Raw genomic sequence first — 6,104 nt, 5'->3', positions numbered from 1 at the left:
TAGTGAATATCACGTGCGAGTTTCAGGTCACATGACCAAGGTCAAAGGTCAGTTAGGGTCAATGAACTTTGGCCATGTTGGGGTATTTGAGGAAATGTCATCATAACTGAAATTTTATGGATCTAGTTTATGAAACGTAGACAAAAGAGCAATCAAGTATCCTTGAACATCCTGTGCGAGTTTCAGGTCACATGATAAAGGTCATTTAGAGTCAACAAACTGGTAATCTTGGGGGTATTTGTGGAATTGTTATCATACATGTAACTTTAAAAGTTTTCAAAGGTGAATAAACCCTGGCCGTGTTGGGAGTATGTGTTGAATTGGCATCATAACTTAGAAAGTTTATGGATCTAGCTCATGAAACATCGACTTCAGGGTAATCAAGTATGAATGATTGTTTTGCACATGTCTTAGGTCACATGATCATGGTCAAAGGTCATTTTGGGTCAATGGACATAACATTTTATTATCATATTAGTGTTTTCTTCTGTGAATAATTATTCATTAGCTGTTTTCAAAGGCAGCACTGCTGCCATATCGAATTGCGTAATGCAGGCGAGACTGCCAGAGGCGTTCCTCTTGTATTCATCTTGTATCTCATTCCTAAAGAAAACAATCAAATTCATTTGTTCTTGGAAGTAAATGATCCATATTTGTTTTGGTCGTTTTTAGTTATTTTGTTTTTATTTTTAGTAAGCGGACATTGTACGAAACAAAATCTTTTGCTAATAAACGGAGAAAAGGTGAATAAGAAAATAAAACGGGGCAATGTGCATGAAATGAGAAAAGCCCCTGTCAAGGGTCAAGGTTTATTCATATCAACATTTCACTTTTTTTCAAAAACCAATAACTCGATACAAACAGTATTATGTGATGCAAATTTTTATAGATAAGCCTAAATAAGTATCGTTGTAAAATATGAAATGTATATATAATTATATAACAATATAAAAAGTACTAGAAAGTATTCTTGTAATAATGACAAAGAAAGAAAATGAGAGATGTGGATAAAGAGGGAGCCAAAAGTAAAGGCGAAGCTTGTTGGGGGAAGGCTCCTATGAATGTGCAGTGAGAGTCCCATAAAAATCAATATGACAAGACAGATAGGGGAGTAAATAAAGAGTAAACAAAAAAGTAAACAAATATATAATTAGTCAAGTGTAAAAGCAACAAATTTAAATTGAAACCTGAAAGAGCATGCAAATAATTATATTTAGAGTAATAAAATAATAATGGAGATCAATGGTCAATCAGGGAGCAATGAGCGTAAAGGGACAACAGGGGGGGGGGGGCTCAAATAAGAATAGGTACCACCCCCATTTTAATCTCCCGTCCGATCCGATCCCTGTGCCAGGGCGTAACTTCCATGCGCAATGATAAAGCGGAGCAATAAGCAGATAAAACATGAAATTGAATTAAAGATAATCCAGTTAATGCGTATGGAATAGGGCTATAACTGATATAAAGATACCCAAATGTGTTCATACTAATAGTCTTTGGGAAGATGGTATTTTAGCTTTTGTCGAAAGACATAATTATATTGAGGGTGAATATAATTAATAGTTCATTATGGAGGGCGTTCCAATATTTTGGGCCGGATTTAAGTGTTATTCCTTTGGGCAAACGAGGTTCTTACACGAGAATTAAATGAATTGTCAATTGCACGGCAAACTTTATCCAAAAATAGAAAAAGTGCATGAGTTGTTGAATGGTTTTGTCGGAAACCAAATTGAGTGTCGGATAAGATTTGATTGGTTTGGTTTTATTTACCGTATCACAACAAATGCATTGCACAAGATATAAGATTAAATATGAATATATAAACACTCAAAAAGATACGGATGGATCACTCTATTCAGAGCCATTAATATAACATGCATAATGGCTCTGTTCTTCCCAGAGACTCAGTAATATAGGGGAACGGACTCAAACCCCTTTTTGAATTTTGTGGCGCCCTTTACTAACTGGTGGCAAAATCACCTTATCTGATAGTAGCCTCAAAATGTTCGTTTTTAAGACGATGGACTGGTTATTCTCTTGCAGGGACCGCAGAACCGATGGGGGCTGGGGGTGACCCCCCCCCCCCCTTCATAAACCGTGTTCGATAAACGTAAAAATTACCATCTGATTGTGATTTTTTGCATAGTCAAGCCCCCCCCCCCCCCCCCTTCAAAACCGTTCAAGAAAACATACGAGCGGGGGATTATAAAAAGAATGAGAGAGAGGGGAGTAAACGAACCGGGGGCCGTTTCATAAGGCTGTTCGACTAATGGTCCTTTCTTGTGGTTAGTGTTCATTGGTGCGTAAGGAAGGTTCACCAGTCGTTCTAAATATGGAGTGCGATTTAAAGTTTATTCAATTACTATTTCATTGTTATTAGGCCTATATATTATTATCTTTACCCGATTAAACTTCATAAAATTATCTGAATTTGATTTTATAAAATCGTTCAATGAGTAGAAAGTTTTGACCCACACCCCCATATACGCTTTAATTGTTTTTCCTAGACATTTTTACAAAGTTAGACTGAATTTCCTATAGCCATTATCATAAATTGGACAAAATTGATAATGCACTTTGCATGGGACTACCCAAACGAATACAAATGTAACCCTTCAATAGGCTTATTCATCACACGACCTAAGGTCATTGTCACAGAGTTGCAATCAAAATGTACCTTGACTTTCAACCAATCAGGAGTGCGCATGTGGGTGTGTTTCTTTTGATGTAGTGAGTTTCGATTCGGCAAAGAAAGCGGCCCATAAATTGATGTAGCACATAAAACGTTTTCCAGTCGTATTATTATAGCCTATATGAAACACCCCAGTCCACCGTTTGATCATTGAAGTTGTAGCAACGAATTTTACCGAATAAAGTACTCCCTACTCATTCAAAAAAGTTAAATGTTTGGTTTTGATAAGCTAAAATGCGATGTATCTTTTTTGTAAACTGTCAGAAAGTGATAACTTTTCAGTGCTGAGCATTTTCATGAAACGGGACCCGTGTGATATTGTCCCTCGGAAAGGAATAAAGCAGTCTGGTAAAAATAACCTAATAATGGGGAAACCCCTCATTGCCCTGATGCGCGTAAAAATACAAAATACCGAATGCGCTAGCGCAATGTGTGACTTCATCCTTGCGCTAACGCTCATAGCCCAATTAATTTTCGGCAAAGAGTTCGCTTCTTTTTTTTTTTTTGTAATCGGAAAAAAATCTACTCAGGCACGTCATCAACGAAACTTTTTTTAAAACATGGGAGAACGAAACTTTTTTTAAAACATGGGAGAAAAGATTTGAATATCATTTGTCAATGTTTGTGTCAATAATCGAAGTGATTTATTTTCGGCAATGCAGACATCTCCAAGTAACAAAAATTTAATGGTTCTTCCAACATGCCTGTAGAATGTTCTCTGTGATGAGCCAGGCCTTAGGCCCTATTCACAAATTATCATTCTCTTCTATAAGAAAATCCTTTAATTAAAAAAGGAAATGTCGTCTTCGTCTGTTGTTATCGCTGCGACGGACAACGTGGACGTGGTTGACCAGGGATCCGATGTCGACAATAAGAGACAAAATGATATGACATCTGTAAGATTGAACGGCATTGACCTGGAATCCGATATTTTGTTAAGCAGCGACAGCGATGGTCTTAATGGATCAGAGTTGAACATCGCAACGACAACAGAAGATGAAGAACTTCGTCACATTCATCCCGAGATCATCGAGCTCAGTGTGTTCAGATCAACTAGGAGTTCCGCTGACCCCACTGGTCATGCTGGTAGTCGAACTCATCACCACCATCACCATCATCATTATCATCATCATCCACCAAACCTTCAAGGACATCGTGACAGTGTCATGCCACTAAGCTCATCTGCTGCCATTTCCTTTGAGTCAGAAGTTGATATCGAGAATGAGCTGGCGAGCAATCAACACTCGTCCGATCTTCCAAGCGAACGGTGAGAATGAGAAGGGCGAGGTGCGCCGCGGCCCCTTCAAAATTATGATTGTCAATTAGGCCTAGGGAAAATAAGAGAGGAGGAGAAAAGGGAAAGAGAGGGAGAAAGAGAAGTTATGATAAGAAAAGAACAGAGGTCTTGACCATGTAACTCTTTGTTTATACTCTGACTTTAAGAACTTTGGGAAAATTAATTGGCAGATATTGTCGGTTGGGCAAATTTGGGGCAATTTTTGCTCAATTGAACATTTGAGTTATTGAACTAAAATATTGGGTAAAGTTTAACCATCATTAATGACAGTTGGGACCAATGGTTAGGACCTTTTCGCCCCCTAGTTTGGCATATTTTACAGGGCATCTGATGGTTTGGCATTTTTGCCTAGATCATTATGGTTGGTTATTTCTTTAAACTTGCGCAATTCCAATTTTTTGCACATTCTTTATCATTTGCATTTTTTTTAAATTGTATTAGGGCCCATGGTGACTGAGAATATGAAATTGCATACGAATACTAATATTTCATGAAAAGTAAAAGTGAAGAATACTAGTTCTACAAATTGCTTATTCTAAATTGTTTTGAGAAATTTTTCGAGTGGAATGCAAGATGATTGTTTTTCTTAGCCATAGGATGTATTAGATCAATGCAAAATGCAACATACCCTCATTGTTATGAAGCCTATGGGTATCGATATGCCTATACTCATGTGATTGTACTATGGCTAAGCTAACCCTGTATTCAAATAAGTTTAAAAAGTACTGTTATATGACCAGATTTAGAGGGAATTTCAATTTTTTGTCGAATAGATCATGAGATAGCTTCTTTTAGAGTTGGGAATTGGGATGATGTTCAACTATCTCTTGGGTTATTGGAGAGTTGGATAAAAGTCAATTGCTGATTTGCAACTGATTTCAAATTAGAGATCTTGGTATATAACCTTCCAGGGGCGGCGCTCGTGGGGCAGGGATGATCTTCCATATGATTTTTTTTTCAAGTAGACTTATAGGCCTAGATGAGAAAAAAAAAAGGAGGGGGAAAGGGGAATAAAGAAGGCAGAATAAATGTATAAATAAAAGGGTATCAATCATTCCATAGGTCATGGATTATTGAAAATGTCGTGTTTTTTTTTTCATTTCCCCTCTCCCCCCCCCCCCCTGTTGAAAAAAAAGATGTACATGTATGCTTAGTATCAGTGGCGTACCTGACATATTTCGTCAGGGGGGGCAAGCGACAAGGATGAGCAAGGTGGGGGGGGGGGGTGGTAGAAGGCATGGACGTATATGGGCACAATTTTTTCAAGGGGGGGCTGATAATAATTGCCCAAATATCAACGTCACAGTTTTTAATTTTCGAGCGAGCAAAGCGAGCGAACATTTTTTTTTCCAATTATTATCTAGCCTTTTTACATTATGTGAAACGTGCAGAAATTATACATTCGGTCATAAAATTACCAATACACGAGGATATTTGGGCACCTCGCAGTCCTCGTTGCCCTGCATTTTGCAGCCCAGCCCCCCCCCCCCTCCCATACATGTTTGGATGTGTAGGTCTGGCAGTGGCACTGAAGGTGGGAAAGGTTATCCAGGGCGTGCCCAATAAAACAGTTGGATCTTGCTACTACTGATATTTGCTATCGGGCGATTGCACTTTATGGTCGAAATTAATTTTTTTTATTTATCATTCCAGAAATGAAATGTATTGGATCGTGATCGATATATTTCTAATCAAGTGGTATATTAAAATACTTCTTTTGTTCCCATTTGAAGGTGTTTACATTATGTTCCCAATTCTGCTCATATGGAGACGTTATAAAAGAGGTATTTGACATTGAGATCAGTTAAAAGTAATAATATGAAAATAGTAATTCAGCTCGCGCTTCGCACGAGCTGAATTTTTCTAAAACTTTAGACCTAAAACGATACATTTTGTGGACTTAATTATGAATAGGATTATACGAGCGCGAAGCGCAACTAATATTTTGATATTCCTAACTGGACACTAGACATTCTAAGCAGTTTTACAGGATGGGTATCTAAACAGTCGTGCGGGTGCGAAGCGCGAGCTAAAATTTTTGATATTCCGACTCAAGAACTTGATATTCTAAGCACATTTAGTAATGAACAAATTGGTTTCTAACTGAATAATAAA

Source organism: Lytechinus pictus, chromosome 13 (assembly GCF_037042905.1).
Source record: "Lytechinus pictus isolate F3 Inbred chromosome 13, Lp3.0, whole genome shotgun sequence".
Classification (NCBI taxonomy): Eukaryota; Metazoa; Echinodermata; class Echinoidea; order Temnopleuroida; family Toxopneustidae; genus Lytechinus; species Lytechinus pictus.
The sequence above is the reverse complement of the archived record's forward strand: the minus strand, read 5'-3'. Positions refer to the sequence as shown.